Raw genomic sequence first — 19,530 nt, forward strand, 5'->3', positions numbered from 1 at the left:
AGAGGTGTTAAATGTCTTACTAGAGTTTTGTAGAGCAGCCTACACAGGATCCCTGGGTCCTCTCATTTGTGTCTCATCCATAATGAAGGCATGTGTAAAGAACAAGGAAGTCTCCTTTAACTTGTGATTTTGTTGGAGGAAAAAAGAAAATATATTAAAGTGGTTGTGATGCAGTTCAGATTGTTAGATCTGACTGGAGCAGACTCACCCCAACTGCATTTGAAATGTGCTGTTATCAGCAACCTTTTGAGCTATGAAACAAGCCTGCAAAGGAGCAACCAAATGTCCTAATTTAAACTCCTGGTCATATAATGAAAAGAAGAATGGTGAAACCAGCTCTATATCGCAAAAGATTTACAGGAAGGTTTCTGGACTCAAAGCAGCCTCTGCATGCAATGCGTGGGTGTTGGTAGGAAGATTGGTTTGGATCTTCATTTAAACTAACAGTTTAGGACTTACTTCTAGCAGTTTCTGAAATTACAAAATTCGATCCACTTTGTAGGCATGACAGTTATTGCTTTGTTTACACAGAGTAGTCGCTTGACAGCAAATCAGAACCTTGAAAATCTTTTCATCTATATATTTGGGAGTAGAAACTATATTTGAATTATTAGCTTTTCAGGTGTGTCAAAGACCTGAATATGAATAAGGATTCAGTCAAAGAAACAGACTTGAAAAATAGTGGTAAAACCAGTGCTTGGAATATGTTGAAAGAGGTTTTTATGATGCTTTGGTTTATTTTATTTCTTTAAAAATGGCAACACCAGTGAAGTGAAATTTATAACCTGGATAACATTGAGATTTGCAACCCAGTGAAGTTGTCAAAAATATTAAATTATACAGTATGCGCAGACAAGGTTGAGAAATTACTTTCTGTCCAAAGATTTGTTTAAGTAACATCAAAGCAGCTATATTCAATCACATTTATCTTAGCCCAGTATTCTCTTTCATTTCCTCAAGTTCAAAGAATTAACAATATTATTGGGAAACATTCACATACACACTAAAATGCTCCTAGTTCTAACACAAAATCTTATTGGCTCTGTTTATCCAATATCTTACCGATGCACTGGACTTCTGGAATGAAAATGGGAAGGTTAAGAGATTGGTAGCAACAGGAAGATTTAGGTCTTGCAGAGTGGTTTTAAAACTTCTGGTTCTCCACAGTAACCAGAGAGGACCAGAATGGGTTGCAACTGGGAGCTCAACATAAGAAGGGCATGTCTACACTACGAGATAAGGAAGAATCTAACATGTCAATTCCTGAGCACCCAATTTTGAGAAGGCAAAGGTCCGTTGTCCTCACTATGGGCAAGAATCGAATGTTGTCTGAAGTAGTGTGTCCCCGTTACAGAACCTGCCATCAACTCAGAGAGCGAGGCACCATAGGTAGCTTTGCAGTCTAGCCTATGCTTCCACCAGTGCCTTCTGGGCCCAAATCTTTGCTGTGGTTGGTTGAGGGGCTCATGTCAGCTGCATCCCATAAGGCATTCCTCTAGTCCCTCCCTCCCCCTTCACGCAAAATAAAGCGAATGCAGTGTGCGCGCACCTTTTCATGCCCTGGTTGACAGTGTGGACGCCAGAGCACCGTCATGCTCATGGGTGTTGTGGTGCGCCTGATGGCGCTGCACTTCAACAACATGCGCATGTTGCAGAGGATGAGGACAAAGCTCAACGTGGCATGGAGGCTCTGTATTCATGCTAGTGAAGCTGCCAGTCAATGCTATGCACAGAGTGAAACACTGGGTCTGGCATTGTGAGATGAGCTCAGATAGGTGGGACCACACCGCTATTCAGAGATGGTATGATCAGCAGGGCCCGCAGAACTTCTATGTGCAGAAGGCCATGTTGCTAGAACTCTGCGAATAGCTTGCCCCTGCCCTGAGGTGACCGGATACCCCCATAAGACCCACTCTGACCATGCAGAAGTGTGTGGCATCTGCCCTATGGGGACTTGCAATGCCAGACAGCTACCAGTCAGTTGGAAATCAGTTGGGGATGGGGCCAAAGGCGGAACACACATCCCCATCCTGGCCCCGACCCTTGTGTCTCGGAGTATATCAAATGCAAGGAGTACTTCTCCATGGTACTGCGTGCACTGGTGAAACACAAGGGTCGCTTCACCAACATCAGCATGGGATGGTTGGGAAAGGTGCATGATGTGTGAATCTTTCGGAACTCCTGCCTCTTCCCAAAGACGCATACAGGCACTTTTTTCCAGACCAGACAATCAGAATTAGGGAGGTGGGCATGAGAGTCAGAGATGCCTTGACAGATGTTTTTAGGCAAGACCAGTTTTGAGACTCTTCCCTGTGGCTCTGCACAAGATGCCCCTCCATTGCCAATGTTTACCTTTAATCCAGCACATGGAGCCTCCTAGAGACACTGCTACTTCCCCAGCCAGGGCAGCAGCCTGCAGCTGGTGGTGGGGGTAGCGTGAGCGGCACGGCGGCTTCCCACTGTGTGCACAAATGTCCTCCTGGGGAAGAGTGCTTATAGGTTCCTCTCCTCCTCCTCCCTCCAGGTTACCATGCGAGATATCAGTCCTCTCCCAATCACAGTAATTGGGAGCGAATGCTGACAGAATGGAGCCATAAACCTGGGTGTTATGCTGCACTGCTTTGTGGTTCAGTAATGCCAGATCACTTACTGGTGGCTTGATGTGGGAAGGTGTCCTACTGCAGTGGACGGCATAAGACTGGCCTCCCCAAAAACCTTGGGAGAAGGATCAAAGAGTTCCTATGTGAGAGCTTTATGATGCTGTGCAGAAAAGACTTGTGCTCTCTGCAGACACGTGAACAAGCTGTTTCGCATTCTCCGGGCTGCGCAGGCAGAGAGAGAATGCACTGCACCTCACACCCCACTGCCTGAACCCACTTGTAGTTAGACAAAGTTTGTGAACTCACCAGATATGCCCTCCCTGGGCTCATTAATGGTCTGGGAGACGTCTTGGGAGGAGGGTGGGAACGGCTCCACCGTCATGACCAGCTTCTGGGTCTCAGGAATCAGTGGCTGGCTAGTCTCCTCTTCCACCACCTTTTCCTCCTCTGCCACTCCACTTGCCTTCTGGGCTGACACTAGGTGTGTCTTGTCCAGACTTGACGACTATGCTGGGGGAACTGGCCCCCCAAATGGCATCCAGCTGCTCATAAGAGAGGCGTGAGGTATCACCCACAGCATCTGCTCTCCTCCTTTGTCTGGTGATAAAACTGCCTGAGCTCCTTGATTTTTACCCTGCACTGCTAGGAGTCCCTGAATAATCTTTCACCCTGAGGTAGCTTGTGATCCTGCCGTAGATCTCGGTGTTCCTCTTACTGGTTCAGAGCTCACGGGAAGATGGCTTCATCTCCCCACACCTTGATGAGGTCCAAGATCCTGAATGCTCTAAGCTGGTGCTCGTCTGCACTCCTGGGAAGTGGAGTCTGAGGGAGCAGAAGTACTCGCAGTGTCTGATGGATTGCTAGAGGAACTCATGTCCACATTTCCTGTGGTGTGCTGCTTGCTCACTATGGGCTTGCAAAGCTGGCTACACGAGACAGGCCATTCTATCATTTTTGAGGCTTTTTGAGCTCAACAGGAGAGCAGTAGAGGCAGACATGCTGGCCAGAGTGGTCAGAGCAGACAGCTGCAGGAGGTCTAATGGGGTATGTCTAAACTACATGGCTCCATCGATGGAGCCATGTAGATTAGGCTGATCGGCAAAGGGAAATGAAGCCACGATTTAAATAATCGCGGCTTCATTTAAATTTAAATGGCTGCCGCGCTGAGCCAACAAACAGCTGATCAGCTGTTTGTCGGCTCAGCGCGCTAGTCTGGACGCTCCCGCACCGACCTGAAAGCCCTTTATCGACCTCCCCCTTATGCTTTGTAGGATGAGGTTTACCGGGGAGGTCAATAAAGGGCTTACATGTCGGCAGGGGAGCGTCCAGACTAGCTCCCTAAACCGACAAACAGCTAATCAGCTGTTTGTCGGCTCAGCACAGCAGCCATTTAAATTTAAATGAAGCCGTGATTATTTAAATCGCGGCTTCATTTCCCTTTGCCCAACAAACAAATCTACATGGCTCCGTTGACGGAGCCATGTAGTTTAGACGTACCCATGGAGGCCAAGTGTTGAATTTCTGGCAACACTGCGTCTATAGTAGCGTAACTTTGACCATGCATGGTCGGGAATAGCATTACTCCTGGTGAAAAGCAGGAGTATAAGAATCGACTTCAGCAGCCCCTAAGGGCGGCGCAACAGGATTGATAGTGTGGATGCATCACTTAGAAAATCGACCATAGGTGGCTAAATTCAGTGTAAAGACCTAGCATAGACCAGGTCAAACAGCCATGCTGGAACAGACCAAAGGTCCATCTAGCCCAATATCCTTTCTTCTGACAGTGGTCAATGCCAGGTGCCCAACAAAATGAACACTACAGGTAATCATCAAGTGATCTATCTCCCGTTGCCCATTCCCAGCTTCTGGCAAATAGAGGCGAGGGACACCAAGCCTGCCCATCCCAGCTAATAGCAATTGATGGACTTATCCTCCATGAATTTATCTAGTTATTTTTTGAACCCTGTTAAAATCCTGGCCCTCAGAACATCCTCTAGCAAGGAGTTCCATAAGTCGACTGTCATTGTATGAAGAAATAATTCCTTTTGTTTGTTTTAAACTTGATACCTATTTAATTAATTGAATTTGGTGTTTGGTATGGGAACAAGTATATAACTTTTCCTTATTTACTTTCTTCACACCAGTCATGATTAATAAACATAAGAACTTCCTAGAGAAGTATAGTTGAGGATAAAAACATAGTTCTTTGTATCAGAAGAGAGTGAACTCCTCTTGCTAAAGTAGCAGGAAAGGGAAATGGCCCCCTCGCTGGAGGAATGGTGAGTGAACAGGGAAAGTGAAAAAATAGCAGAGACCTATGAAATCAACAGCACAAAACGCAGCCAGGGAGTCCATAGTGCAAATTGCTCTGCTAGTCAAGGGATTTGGTTTTGGTAATTCGTGCGTTGAGTGATTCTGAATGTTATCCACTTCCACAGAGAATGCGCACAAATACCTGATAAATTCCCCAATATTTGCCAGTGGAGATGCTGCCACCAATACCCTGTATGCTCTTCACCTCACTGATGAGGAAAAGAGAGAATATGAGAAAGGGAAAGAGGCTTTTAACACCCATCTCAAAAACAGACATATTTGTTATATATTAAAGGACCAAATTTAATAGGAGATGCCAGGAAGAAGGAGAAACTCAAGTCAATTTTTGCAGGATATGGAATTCCTGAAGTCCCCATATCTGATGAGCTGAGTTAACCACTGTAACACTGCTAGCATTTGTACAGATCTCTGATTTTGAACCATATACTAGTACGGTGTTTCTCAATCAGTGGTATGAATACTTTTAGGGGTACTCAAGAGAAGTCTGGGAGGGTATGTCAACACAAGTGAAATTTGGAGAAAACTGAATTTTTGTTTTAAGTTTTACAGCGTTTTATTATTTTTGTACTTTTTACACGCAAAAATTTCATTGCCCGCCCAGCTCCGATTAAGTTGTTTAAACATGTGTGTTGCAACACTAGAAAAAAATTGTGTGTGTCTGAAAACTGTAGGTACTGGGGGTACTTTTTTTTTTAAAAAGGGGTACTTTATTAAAAAAAAAGGTTGAGAAACACTGTACTAGCATATCCACATTACCCCCAGAGCATCACTGGAGTGGAGAGAGCAATGCAGACTTTAAAAAGGCTCCTGCAAAAATCAATGGACTCATACAAAGTGCTCCTGGCATATCTAACAGTCAACATCGCTTGCATCTGAAATATCTTTAGCAGAATTTTTGATGGGAAGATGACTAAGGATTTTTTTTACCTATGTTTAAACATAAGTGGTCTGAAAGAATTTCAAAAACACGATGCTGAAATAAAAAATTCACCAGCAACAAAAGGTCAATATTTGGCACAGAACAAAAAGGCTACCTGAACTGAGACCAGGGAACCAAGTGTGGACAAATGTTTCCAGACATTTCGAATTTAGCGAAACTCCAAGATCTCACTGGTGGAGACTCCACTCCAGTGCAATCCCCTTCTTTTTCACTGATTTCTGAACCAGCACCTCTGAATTCATGTGCTTCTTTGCTGTAAAAGCTCTGTAACAGATATCAGAACAGCAGCAAATGCCAGTGATTAGCCACTCAATTGTAACATTCCATCATTTTACAGTAATCTAGCAGTGGGGAGTTAGGAATATATTTTAGTCTGAAGTGAATCTTGTACTCAGTAACATTGAGAATTTTTTAACCTGCCTTGTTGCTAGTAGCAGTGATTGTGGGAATTCTTCAGTGTAAGAAGGAAAGTAATCACCGATATGCCCCTGATTGCTTAAAATCTGGGCTATTGTTTATTGATTAACAGGGAATGGAAGCCACAATTTATCATCTACAGGGAATTGTTAACTAACAAAAACCTAAAACCAATCACATTACAGAGGCATTTGGAGAGAAAGCACCTGAGCTATGAAGACAAGACAGTTGATTTTCTTTAATGAAAAAGGAAAGATTTGGAAATGTCAGAAAAATTCTTGAATGTGACTATCCTGAACAAGAGCAAGCATTGCATGCCACTTACCTTGCTGCACTCTACATTGCCAAGTGTAAACACTTTCAACTACTCGCTCAGGAGTTAATTTTACCTTCTGCTACAGACATGTGCGCTGAATTATTAGGAGAGTCAGCTGCTAAAGTTTAAAACAATCCCTTTCTCCAACAATGTTATGCTGAGAGGAATCAGTGCTGTTTCAGAAAACAACCAACTGCAGTAACTGACCATCTTTCAGGAAGTGATTACTTGGTTTTAGAATTAGGCAAATCTAGATAGCAAATGGTGCCATTTTGCTGGCTTATGTGAAGCATGCATAGGATGGTGAAGTTCAAGAACAATACCTACTGCTGTTGATATATTTTGTGCACTGGATAATTATATGCAGTAGTGAGATGGAACTGGACAAAGTGTTTTGGTATTACAACAGATGGAGCTGCTTCAATGACAGGGAAGGATTTAGGAATTGCATAAAGAATCCTTTTGAAAAGCACCCAATGCAAAATGGAAACATTGTTTCCCACACAGGGTGGTGTTAGCAGGTAATGAAATGATATCTGAGCCTCACAAACCTATATCAATTATATCAAACACTATGTCAAAAATGTCCAGTGCTTCCAGGTTTTTCTGTCAAGAAATAGATAGCGCTGGTGTCCATCTGCTTTTCAGTGCTGAGGTTTATTGGTTGTCCCACCTCATGTATACAGAGACAAATGAGTTGGCAGCTTTTCTCAAGGAAAAAATGGTCTCACCTAGCAGAACACTTCAGTAACAAGGCATGACATACTTACATTGCATATCTTGCAGGTTTATTTTATAAAATATTAAATCTAAATGATTTACATCTGTCTTTACAGGGCAGAGGGCACAATTGCTTTCTGAACAAATTAGTTGTTTAATGCAGAGTTGTTGTAGCTGTTGTAGCTGTGTTGATCCCAGAATAATAGACACACAAGATAAGTGAGGTGTTATCTTTTACTGAACCAACTTCTGTTGGTGAGAGAGACAAACTTTCAAGCTTACATATAGCTAAAGAAGAGCTATGTGTGGCTCAAAAGCAAACGCTGAACATACTGTATGTATATTAGTGGATTTGCTTTAATGAGGCACAGAACTACAGGCAGTCCCCGGGTTACGTACAAGATAGGGACTGTAGGTTTGTTCTTAAGTTGAATCTGTATGTAAGTCGGAACTGGCGTCCAGATTCAGCCGCTGCTGAAACTGATCAGTTTCAACAGCGGCTGAATCTGGACGCCAGTTCTGACTTACATACAGATTCAAATTAAGAACCCCAGGCATCCCCAAGTCAGCTGCTGCTGAAACTGATCAGCGGCTGATTCCAGGAAGCCCGGGGCAGGGGCTTCCTGTAGTCAGCCACTGGTCAGTTTCAGCAGCGGCTGACTTGGGGACACCTGGGGCAGAGCAGCTGGGGTGCTGCTGGGTTGGTCTAGTAGCGCCGCCGCTCCTCAGCGCTACTGGACCAACCCAGCAGCACCCAAGCTGCTCTGCCCCAGGCATCCTGATTCAGCCGCTGCTGAAACTGACCAGCAGTGGCTGAATCAGGACGCCTGGGGCAGAGCAGCTGGGGTGCTGCCGGGTTGGTCCAGTAGCGCCCAGAGCGGCGCTACGGGACCAACCAGCAGCGCCCCAGCTGCTGTACCACAGGCGTCCGAAGCAAAGCCACGGAGCACGGGGGCAGCGGGACAGCCCAGACGCGCCGTGGCTGTCCTGCTGCCCTCGGGCTACACGACTTTGCTCTGCTTTGCTCCCCGTCTCCCTGGTCTGCAGACCAGGGGGACGGGGAGCAAGGCGGCAGGACACGCGGGCAGCGGACAGCCCAGATGTGTCTGGGCTGTCTGCTGCCCTCGGGCTCCGCGGTTTTGCTCTGCTTTGCTCCCCGTCCCCCTGGTCTCCAGCAGACCAGGGAGACGGGGAGCAAAGCAGAGCAAAGCCGCGGAGCACGCGAGCAGCGGATAGCCCAGACGCGTCTGGGCTGTCTGCTGCCCGCGTGCTCCGCCGCTTTGCTTCCTCTCCCTGGTCTGCTGGAGACCAGGGAGAGGGCCCCGTTCGTAACTGCGGATCCGACGTAAGTCAGATTCGCGTAACTCGGGGACTGCCTGTATTGACTAGAGCTGGGCAGGAAACTTTCCCCATTCTTCAAACAATGTCTAGTCTTCAAAAAATTTTCCTGGCTCCACTTAGGATGAAAAGTCAAAATCCTAAAACATTTATGAACCAAAAAGAAATAAAAAAAAAATCAACCCCAACCCCACAAAACCATTGCCAATTCAGACCAAGTGAAATATTTCATTTAGATTTTCACTTTTCTCTTTTTTTAAATTGTAGCTGAAACGTCAAAGCAAAAAGTCATCCCAAATCAGAAAGCCAGAACTAGTAATTTTGAAAATGTCAAACCAAAATATTTTAATTGTTTCAAAACTTAATTTTTTGAACCAAGAGACCAAGAAACCTGTTTTGTGAACAGCTTGTATCAATCAATTGGCATTTTTTGAGAAAAATATTCATAGAAAAATTTCCAATAATCTCCACAACTGGCATTTGCCAATTTCATTTTTTTCACTGTATGCATTAAAAAGTGATAAATAGAAAGTTTTAAAACAATGTTGGGAATTATTGTAGTGTGTCCATCAACAGTGGCACAAATGAGATAATGGTGAAGAGCTTTGAACATCCTCTATCAATAGAAGTAGCCATACTTTGTATCACAAAATACGAGTGTAAAAAGGTAGCACACACTGAGAATCAGCATTTTATAACAGATGTTTCTTAAATGATCTTCCTAGAAGCAAGATACATTTCTTCAGGACAATGTAGAAAATTGTAATAAAAAAGCCCAACATCAGTTTTTTTTATTCTATTCAATTTTTAACATTTGAAAAAAATAAAATAGAAGAAAAATGTACATGAAAATTTGACTCAAAAAATTGAAATGGCCCAATTAGCGCACAGCTGCATCCTAGCTATGTGCTAAAGACCCATAGGTTTCAGGGTCTGGGGCTCCTAGCCAGCTCTGAGGCCATATGTGGCCACAATGAATAACATGTTGAGAACCACTGGTCTAAATGAAACATTTAGATTTTCATAGAATTCCCAATTTCCTCCCTCTGACTGAAACAACTGTGCAAATTCTGCATTTTTTTTGGTTATAAAGTTTCACACAAGATACTTTGCTAAGTACCTGTCATTTCATGTATCCGTTAAGCACTATGCACAACTACAGCATTGTATAACAACTGTGCATTTATCCCTGACTGGGAACCACTGGTGAAGGGAAATGGGGTCATATTTCTCTGGTCCAGCTAACAGCACTAAGTGGAGGAAGAAAGGGCAGGAAGATCAAAAATTGGCCATAAGGCAATTTTTCATTTCTTGAATCCTTGGGGCTGCAGGGGACTGGGCTAGTTCCTAATGTTCCAGCTACCTTCAGGAGGCCCAAAGGGTTGTTCTAATTGTTGGGGACCAGCAGCATGCCAGCAATGCCCCCTCCCGACTATTCTTTTCCAGGGATCAGGAGAGTACCATAGGCGCCATTGCACAGCAACCAAAACTGGAGGAGAATTTATCCCAGCAGAGAAAACTTCCAATGCCTGGTTTGACTAGGCTTCAGATTAATGAAGAAGGTGATTTCTGGTTAAATAATTTTAAAATGCACACACAATATACTCAATAAATGTTAGCATCTGAAAGAGAGAAGCTGTATTTATTTCTCTTTTTATATAAGTAAAGGGGCAGCCATCCAGTGACGTGATTGGCTGGCCCAGTTTCCATTTAGTTGCAGAAATAAAATATAAAGCACTGATGTTAACCACCACCACCAAACTCCAGGGAACTGGTAGTCAATGCTTTGGACTGCTGTTGGGAAGCCCACATGGGGACCCTTTGCACCCCAGGCATATGGTCCCCTCAAGAGAGGTCGCTAAGGGAAATCAGGAACGCACGTAAGGTGTTCTTACCGTGCCTCAAGGGCAGAGTGGCGAGTGTCTTCACGGGATGGAAGCCACCTCAGATACTACACTGCAGGAATGGATGCTTGCTGACATCCAAGATGAGTGGGAATAGCAGGTCTTCTGGTGCCAGGCTTCCATCACCGACAGGGACCCCGACAAGCGAAAACATCCGGAGTGTCTGCGAGTGCTTTGACTGCCCGAAAAACCGTTCCTCGAGTCTGAGGAATGGTGCCAGGTGGAGGCTCCATGGTGCCAGGACTGGTACCAGGAGAGACGGGACATGCCTCTGACTGGACAGTCTTGGTGACGGCGAGTGCCTACAGTGCAGTGAATGGTGCCGGTACCATGGCAAGGGGTCCCGTCAGTGGCATGTCGAGAAGGGAAGAGTCACCATGTCCTCGATGGAGACGCGTGCCTGCACAAATCTGTGCACTGACTCTGGCGACATGGAACATCACATGTGCCTTAGTCTCTTGTGCAGACCTATGGGGACTTTGGGGTGCTCTTCTCTTGGACACCAGAGGAGAGCGGGACTGGACCATGCCAGGAGATCAGGGACCAAATGGCGGTTTACCCCAGGGCTGGAGCTCTGTAGGTGAAGAGGGTGGAACTGATATGGCACTTATGCCCTGCATGGCTTGGCAGGCCCTCAGCATAGAGGGAAGACAGATCTCCAACACCTGACGATAGCAACCCGAACGCCGGGCTTGGTGTCCTCTCAGGCTTCTCCAGCCTGTCCACTGGCTTGTTGCTTTTCTTCCCCTTATCTTTATGAGGGGACTTGTCACTGCCCGGCTTCCCAGCAGGCCTAGCTGGGGCTGTGGGTAATGAAAGGTGCCGAGCCAACAGCTAATCCAGCAAAGCTTGCATGGACTCTGTTAAGAGTGCTTTGAGAGGCTAGGTATTGCTTAGGGAAAAGCTTCTGGCACCGGTGCATGTGGCTGGCACACATACCTACATTGAATGGACATGAGCAATCACTCGAAGAAGTATTGTTCCAAACATTAATATTTGCTCTGCCACACATTATTTTTGCAGAACACTGACAGACTTTGCCACTCATGTGAATAAGTGTTAACTATCTTCAAAATTATCATTGATTCCAAAGGATTGATTTTTCCGTACAACAGTAGAACATTAAATCTTTATTTTTAAAAAAAGAACAAACTGCTCAGCAGCAGAAAGTAAATTATTCCAGGAAGTTGACCTCTTGTAAGCGCTGAAGACTATTTAGAGAGATGAAATCTCTGCAGTTTAATGCAGTGGATTTTCCCTGTATTGTTTGAACTTTATCCTTAATATTTGAATAGTTATATTTGAATAGTTATTTTACATATATCTCAAAATCCCATACAGTAATGCAAAAACTTGTTATTAAAATAAGACCTTATAGCAGAATATTTGTCTACATAATAAACCTAAGGATGTAATAAGCATTAAAAGATACAAAAAAGCTTACGAAGGAAATTCAGAGCTATGGTCACTGGTTATATTCTGATCTCATCCTCTTGCAGGTCAGATTCTGATCTTGTTTACACTGGAGAAAATCTCTATCAACTTGAGAGTTAAGTGAAATTATTCTGGATTTTCAAATGTATGGTTGGCATTCTATATGCTCTGAAATACTATATACATTTGTGCCCAGTCACCGTGAGCTGCAATCAGAGCAAAGGGATGCAAATCCATGGGTGCAACAAAGCATTACTTGCTGGGGAAGGTGGCTCTAATTCACCTTTCTGTTCCCATCTTAAATCAAAACAGCCTATGTTACACTGACTCAACTGTCTCAAAGGGACCATCTTCTGCCTGAGGATCCTGGAACCATACTTCACTCAGCAAATCTCATGCTGGGTGTAGAGCCTGCAACATCCACCTTAGGTTACCAGAGGAGTCATCAGCTGTCCTTTTGAGGCCACTTTCTGACTGCTTTGGGTTTCCTTGGCTGCACAAAGCAGCTGGAAGCCCAAGTATATGGCCCATAGTTTCAATAGTGAGGTCCATAATTACAAGCTATATGCATCACATTGCACATCTTCTCCCAGCATTCATTTAGTTCAGAAATTTCTGTGTGGCGCAGTTCCAATTCAGGGATTTGACCTAAGTGCCTCTTGTCATGACACCTTTGCTCATCAGGCAGTCAGGAGAAAATTGACTTCCTAGGGTTACACCACAGAGATGTCTGAGTTAATGCAAAGAGGAAAAGAGAAAGTTAGTTACTTGTTCTGCTTCTTTGGTGATCTGATCCCAAAAGATTCTTGCACTTGGGCTGTGTGTGCTCCCTACTGAAGCGACGCTAGTTCTGTTACTTGACCCTACAAGGCAGGCTCAGGAGGAACACCAGTTAGAACCTTCCTTCAGACTGCTGGGTGCTTGTCATCAACAGCCACATGCCATAGGAGGCTGCAGTGTTTTGTCTCCTTGCCTTCACCTCTATTTCCTGGAACAATTTACTGAGTAAAGAACAAAGTTTCCCCCCCACCGCCCAATCTCATTGTCACTAACCTCTGCGCCTCTCTGATCTTTCCAGCACAGAGTTCCTATAGCCTAACCACTGCCTCATCTCCTTTGTTACTCACCTATCTAAAGTCCTTCTGCGATGTCTAAGCTGTACGCCTTTCAACCTCCTTTTTCCTGGTCTCTCATCGCCATAATCTCTGTTATTGAAATTCTTCCATCTTTATATGCTGATGACTCACAAGTATACCTATTCTCCAGCTCCTCGCTCATCTCTCTCCAACCAGTTCCACATCTCAGGATGTATCTCTGACACCTCCCACTCTGTGTCCAAATTCTTTTGCTTTCCACCACAACATATTTAACATGAGACCTTTCTGCTCTGCTCAGGAAACTCTTCACCAAGTCCACATCATCTCTTTCCTTCTCACTATCACTTCCTCCTCCCATCCATGCAAAACTGTAAAACTGAACTGTCTCCCTTCTTCACATCAAATTCAAGATTCGTGTCATTGCCTTCTGGGTCTTACATTTCTCTGCCATCCGCTATATTCCCTGTTCCTGCCTCTTACTGAGTCAACCGTACCCCCCTCCACTTTGCCAATAATGATATGCTTGTAAATCCACTTGACCACTTCTCCAATCAGCATCCATGCAGTTTCTGACATGCTGCTCACCATGCAAGGAATATCTTAGAATCATAGAATAATAGGACTGGAAGGGACCTCGAGAGGTCGAGTCCAGCCCCCTGCCCTCAAGGCAGGACCAAGCTCCGTCTACACCATCCCTGACAGATGTCTATCTAACCTGTTCTTAAATATCTCCAGAGAGGGAGATTCCACCACCTCCCTTGGCAATTTATTCCAATATTTGACCACCCTGACAGTTAGGAATTTTTTCCTAATGTCCAATCTAAACCTCCCCTGCTGCACTTTAAGCCCATTACTCCTTGTCCTGTCCTCAGTTACCAAGAGGAACAAATTTTCTCCTTCCTCCTTGTGACACCCTTTTAGATATTTGAAAACCGCTATCATGTCCCCCCTTAATCTTCTTTTTTCCAAACTAAACAAGCCCAGTTCATGAAGCCTGGCTTCATAGGTCATGTTCTCTAAACCTTTAATCATTCTTGTCGCTCTTCTCTGTACCCTTTCCAATTTCTCCACATCTTTCTTGAAATGTGGCGCCCAGAACTGGACACAGTACTCCAGCTGAGGCCTAACTAGTGCAGAGTAGAGCGGCAGAATGACTTCACGAGTTTTGCTTACAACACACCTGTTGATACAACCTAGAATCATATTTGCTTTTTTTGCAACAGCATCACACTGTTGACTCATATTCAACTTGTGGTCCACTATGACCCCTAGATCCCTTTCCGCCATGCTCCTTCCTAGACAGTCGCTTCCCATCTTCTATGTATGGAACTGATTGTTCCTTCCTAAGTGGAGCACTTTGCATTTCTCTTTATTAAACCTCATCCTGTTTACCTCTGACCATTTCTCTAACTTGCTAAGGTCATTTTGAATTATGTCCCTATCCTCCAAAGAAGTTGCAACCCCACCCAGTTTGGTATCATCTGCCAACTTAATAAGCGTACTCTCTATCCCAATATCTACATCATTGATGAAGATATTGAACAGTACGGGTCCCAAAACAGACCCTTGCGGAACTCCACTTGTTATCCCTTTCCAGCAGGATTTAGCACCGTTAACAACAACTCTCTGACTACGGTTATCCAGCCAATTATGCACCCACCTTATTGTGGCCCTAAGTTATATTTGCCTAGTTTATCAATAAGAATATCATGCGAGACCGTATCAAATGCCTTACTAAAGTCTAGGTATATGACATCCACCGCTTCTCCCTTATCCACAAGGCTCGTTATCTTATCAAAGAAAGCTATCAGATTAGTTTGGCATGACTTGTTCTTCACAAACCCATGCTGGCTATTCCCTATCACTTTATTACCTTCCAAGTGTTTGCATATGATTTCCTTAATTACCTGCTCCATTATCTTCCCTTGGACAGACGTTAAAATGACCGGTCTGTAGTTTCCTGGGTTGTTCTTATTCCCCTTTTTATAGATGGGCACAATATTTGCCCTTTTCCAGTCTTCTGGAATCTCCCCTGTCTGCCATGATTTTATAAGGTCATTTCTCTTTCAGATTCTCTTCCTTCCCTGCCTTGGCTTTAAGTCAACTGCTGATAGCTAGGTTAAAGGGGGACTCATATACAACTGCTATTTATTTAAAATTCAGATGTGCTGGTACCATTCAAGCCGTATGCTTAGTTAGCCTTTATACCACCTCTTTTTATTACTGTTATCCTCAGAGTGCTTTCTCCCCATTCTTTCTTATTGGTTGTTCAACTTATTACTTTCACATTAGATTGTATGGTTCGTCAGAGTGGTGATCATATTTTCCCATGTGATTACACCACTCTAGCACAGCCACTCTCTCACTCTGACTGGAACTTGGCACCCTACCACAATGCTGCCAATACACTGAAGCACTGAGTCAGAGGTGAGCTACACGAAGACAGAGCAAATACTCCAGGCTGTTCCTTTGCAAGCCAAAATGAGAGAAAAAGAGGGGAGAGTTTTTTAAAGAGATGACTTATAAGGCTTTTCTTCTGCTGTGAAGATTAGGAAGGTGGTTGCTCTTGAGACCCCCTGTGTAGCTGTTAGGATACAGAATAAAACTGGCAGTTTCCTGTGATAGACTCCTCTTGCCTTGTTTCCTAAACTGAGGAAAAAATATCAGTTACCAGTAGCAAACCTGTATGAAGGAGAACCACTGGAGTTAGAGGATTCTAAACTTTCAAATAGCACTGAAACATTGGATTCAAACCATTCTTAAGATGGAGTCCACTAAAATCACATCAGAATTCATCTGGAAGGGGGGAAAAGTATGATAGTAGTCACAATTTCATGATTTAAGATGAGCGATTTCATGACTGTTCACAGGATTAGAAACTGAAGTTTTTCTAGCATTGTAAATAACTTCAGTACTTGTTTATAGTTTGGATGAGGGTCAGAGACAAAATGGCACTTGTGTCTTGGTGCAGCCCTCATTTCATTGGAGTGGGTCCAGGATCTTCATGCCAGATCTTCAGCTAGTGAAATCAAAGTAGCTCCATTGAAGTCAGTGTAGCTGTGACAAATATATGAGTTGAGGTTTACCCAATGGTGTAAAACTTTCAATCTCTTAATGACTTGTGTAAAACTGAGTGTTTTAATACAAATTAAAAAGTGTTTTTTCCTCTCTCAAGTATTTACAATTTATACAGCTCAATTTCAGCAATAACCTTAATATTATCTTTCTTCACAAAGTAGTTCTATATAGAACATTTAGTCAACATTTATTTTATCAGAATATCAGTTTAATGGTTTCTGAACTCAACTTGTCTGTTTTCTTCTGATCAAATATACAGGAAGATGTAGAGGGATAATATTTCACTTGAACTACATTCTTGCTATGAAAATTGATTTAAAAAAAGCCTTTGATATCATGAAAGCCAGCTACGTGTTTTGTAACTGGCATTCTTCCAGATGTGTTGCTCATGTCCATTCCACTGTAGGTGTATGTTGCTCTCCATGTGCACCAGTGCTGGAAGTTTTTCTGTTAGCAGTACCCATACGGGAGTACACATGACACATGGAGTGGCACCTCCACGGCACTGAATAAGAGGCAGTGTGTGCTCCCCCACACTCAGTTTCTTCTTGCTCAATATTCTGACAGTGGGGAAGAAGGGTGGGTCATGGAATGCATATAAGCAACAAACCTCAAAGAACACTAGTTACAAAACAGGTAACTGTCTTTTTTCTTTAAGTAAGTTATGCTTCCACAATAAACAGATTGCACTACAGTGTTTCTATAAAGTGAAATGAAAAATGGCATTTTGTTTGTTTCTTTTTTTCAGTGCAAATATTGGTAATGGCACACTTTGTTTTCAGTGCTGTAATTGAAATGACTATTTGAAAATGTACAAAATAATCCAAAATATTTAATTCATTTCAAATTATATTCTATTACTTAACAGTACAATTAACTGCAATTAATTTTTAAATTGCCATTAATATTTGCATTAATTACATGAGTTAACTTCAATTAATTGATAGCCCTACATTTAACAAATATTAGCACATTTTAAAAAGTTATTCTGATTCACCAGTTCTTGAGTTTCCTCTTCAGCACAGGAAGGAAAAACTCTGCTTTAAAAATATTTATTATAGCCAAGACTATATCACTTAATAGCTCTCTGGAAATGCTTATGCTTGGGCTTTCTAGCCCACAGAGTTGAACCTCTGACCTCTGCAAAACATGTAGAATTCTTCTGTTTGAATATTGGTTGAGTACCCTGTTGCTGGCAACGGGATGGATGGATATCGTAAGCACAAACAATTAGACTACTAGCACAAGTAAATTAACACCTATTCTTTTAAACCATTGACTTTATTAAAATACTTAATACATAGTTTGCAGAGGAACATACTGACATTTTCTGAGAACTCCATTGAAAGCAAAATGTATCTGTACATGTACTATTTAACAAAAAACAACTCAGAGGATGGGTTCATACTCTATATTCTAAGAGCAACTTTAGTTTTTCTCAGGTTTTTTTGGCACAGTCTCTTCCTTGCCTCCTTGACACCTATCTCAGAATATCTAGTAGCAGAGTGGGGCTCATATTCTTACAAACAAACAAAAAACAAAACAAAACAAAAACAAAAGTGGAATTTCCATTGTTTTTATCTGATCCTTCACTCTGCCCTTCTCATTTCTTTTTTTAAAACCTTGTACAGAAAACCAAACATGATCAGCCTCTTTCAAAGCTGCAGTGCAGAAAAAACTTCAAGTCAAATCTGAGCAGAGATCTCCCCAACCATCAGATCATCTCTCAATATCTTTACAATTCCTTCAATATACCCACTGCAAAACTTGATGGGAAGAAAACAGTAAAGTCAAAATATGCAAAGGACAAGAGTGCGCATTCATGAACTGCGTGAAATGCACATCGAGGGCAGGCTACAAATGCACAAAAGAAAATGACAAATTATAAACTTAAAAAAATTCTGTTGAAATAAAGAGACAAAAGGTGTGAAGGAGAAGAGAGGAAATAAACTGAATATTTAAAACAAAATGCTCTTTTTCACATACCTCAGTTAAAAGGTTCCAATTACCATAGACATTTAAACAGCAATAAAGACTGATGATAAAATATATATGTCATCATGACTTAACACAATGGTAAGGCTGAAAGTCTGGGGAAAACCACAACAAACATTATGTAGAAAAGAAATGTACAATGAGTTTCCATGAAGGATGCATTGAGGTTGCATAGGTTTTCACATCAAATTCATAAAGTTGCTTTTGGGATATAATTTTTCAACCGTGCATAGTTGATATATCTGTTATAAGGAGAGTACATAGAAAGTATGTATGGTTGAAACATGAGCTTTGAAGAGCACACTTTTTCCTTAAGTTTTACTGCAGCAAAATAAAGCAACTTATTTAACCTCTTCAGTGCCCTAAAACATGTATGGAGTATCCCAGGAAAGACACATGAGGATTACCATGTGAATGATACAGTGTATATTTATACATGTTGAAACAATTGGAGGAGCCGCCCCGCCCCCAAGTATAGCCCTAAAGTTTCCATATAGAAAAAATACTTCATGAGTTAACTTTATTTACAAACATTAAAAGTCATTTAAGTATAAACTATTTTAGATCAGATTATTATATCAACTGAAATTATGTTAATCAGACTGTTGAATGACTGGATCACTCATATTTAGTTATATAGTTATTGAAAAACAAGTATAAACACCAGCTCATTAATTGGACAGAAAACTTTTAAAACTGCACTTTTATAATTACGTTTGTTTTTAGTTAGTTCAGACTGAGAGCAATGCCTCCATAAGTCTGTTGGAATGCAGCTTTTCCATCTTAATTGAGTGAACAACTGCCAACTGTACTGCAGCAAGAGCCATTAGGCTATTTGTTTCATCACTGGCTATAAGTGAAATAAAGTCAGCGGATTAGAATATTGTCACAGGACAATTGACTACTGTTTTGAAAACTGTCTTGGTATTCAGCATGTTAATTTCCACTGATAAATGTCTTGCTCTGCTTTTGTCTAATCATAGGATCCCTTTTTCTGTGACAGGGCTCTATTCCATTGGAATTACCTCCTCCTTAAAGGTGGTGTTTGGCATTTCTTTTGCCATTTTGCACCTGGATCTAAGACAACATTATTAGTACTAGTTATTACTCTTGCATATCACAGTGAAGATGTACCTTTAAATATTATTTATAATGGCTTCACTATGGAGAACTACATCTTGCATTAGAAACTGTCTGAAACCAGAGACTTTAATACTAAGGATTTCATGTGTGATCCTTATCTACAAATAAACTTAAAATGCAGAGCTAAAATTGACCCATCAGACATTAAGTGTGTCACTTTAGATAATGAAATGAAAACAAAACACAACCCCCCAGAACAACCCGGCACATTTCT

The sequence above is a fragment of the Pelodiscus sinensis genome, chromosome 3, assembly GCF_052426305.1.
Source record: "Pelodiscus sinensis isolate ZL-2025 chromosome 3, ASM5242630v1, whole genome shotgun sequence".
NCBI classification, from domain to species: domain Eukaryota; kingdom Metazoa; phylum Chordata; order Testudines; family Trionychidae; genus Pelodiscus; species Pelodiscus sinensis.